We start from the raw sequence: 1,628 nt of genomic DNA, 5'->3' as shown, positions 1-1,628 counted from the left end.
GGACCTCAATAGCCCAGGGACTCTCTCCAAAACCTCCCTCAAACTCATCCTCTAACTTGACCGTCGGAGCTACCACGGGGGAAACACGCCCCGTACCCCGACGTTCCTTATGTGTGCCGGCCATCAGTCCACCTCGTGCGCTCAGAGCTAGGCAAAAAGTTGGAGGGGGAGTCGACCCCTTTGTCCTTTATCATCCTCCCTCGGTAGACAACCTCCCCCCTATTGGCTGTGTGATTCCAGACATCAACAAACCAAAACTAAAGTTTAATGAGGGCGTCTAATTACGAAGAGTGACAACTGTTCGGTTGAGTTGTATCTGTTCGAACTCGAATAGTCACTTCCTTTTATTCCAAATGGGTGCGTCCTTTGGTGAAGAGATATCTTCAAAAGACACATATTCCGAATGAGTGCGTCCTTTGGTGAAGGGATGTCTTCAAAAGACAACTAGTCCCTATAAAAGGAACCCAAAATCTCATTCCCAAAGTACACTCAACATTAAATCAAATCTAGTGTGTTTAAGAGAGATCTGAATTTTGTGTTCGTTCTTCTTCCATTCGTTTTCCATTTCGGTCAAGTAGTGGAAGGCACGGTTAGCTTTGGTTCGCTTGTATAGCTTCGCAAAAATGCTTCTCCGAAGCTATGAAGGTGTGTTGTTTCTTAGGAGACAGCATCCAATCATCCTGTAAGCATCATAGCAGAGGGCATAATTTGTCTTAAGGAGATTCATCACTTGACGTACCTTACTCTAGCAATTCTAGTTCTTTCTCTCTCCTATAGAAAGTGTTTTTCCTAACAGTTCTTTTCATGAATATTTTATTTAATTTAAATTCGATTATTGATTTAATACTAAATTATTTACTACGAAGCTAACACTTAAAATATACCCAACTGGGAAAAAAAAGTACACCCAGAAAATGGGCATATAAAATAATTCAAAATTGACTAACAGCAACCTTCCACTTTTGATAAAGATTGCTCTCTCCAATTGCTTGTTTTTTTCTCAATTTTCTTTAACAAAGATAACCCGTCCTTAGTAAATTTACTAGGTCCAAAAGAGACTGCCAAATAAGCTCCACTTTTCTAAAGAAAAAACACAACTTAAGGTTTCTATTGAAACATTTCAATGTGATATATAATGACTTCTTCCTTTAAAAAATTGGGTTTCTTCTTAGAAACCATCTTTACAATAGGATTATATAGAAACATATTTGATTTTCAATTTATACTTAAATCACCTTCAAAGAAATTTATATTGCAATCGAGCGTCTGGGCCATTTCTTAAGTAAATTTTTTGGCAATTAATCCCACCTAACTAGGGGTGTACATGGGCTAGGCCGTTCAAGCCCGTGACCTGACCCACCGAGTTCAAGGCTGGGTCGAGCCTGACTCAATCCCTGTTAGGTCAGAGTTGGTCGGCCCATGGATTTTTCATCCAACCTTTTTCCTTATGTGTTTTACCTTTTTAAATTTATAAAACTTATATTTATAATTATAAAATTATATTTTTAGTAATTTAAATCAATATTAAACTATTTTAAACTTGTATTAAACTTTTTACTCCTTGCAAGTTGATAACAACGAGCTTACAGTGTGTTTGGGAGATGACTTAGAGAAGGGAAGGAAGAGAA

Source organism: Asparagus officinalis, chromosome 9 (genome assembly GCF_001876935.1).
Source record: "Asparagus officinalis chromosome 9, Aspof.V1, whole genome shotgun sequence".
In the NCBI taxonomy this organism is placed as follows: domain Eukaryota; kingdom Viridiplantae; phylum Streptophyta; class Magnoliopsida; order Asparagales; family Asparagaceae; genus Asparagus; species Asparagus officinalis.
The sequence above is the reverse complement of the archived record's forward strand: the minus strand, read 5'-3'. Positions refer to the sequence as shown.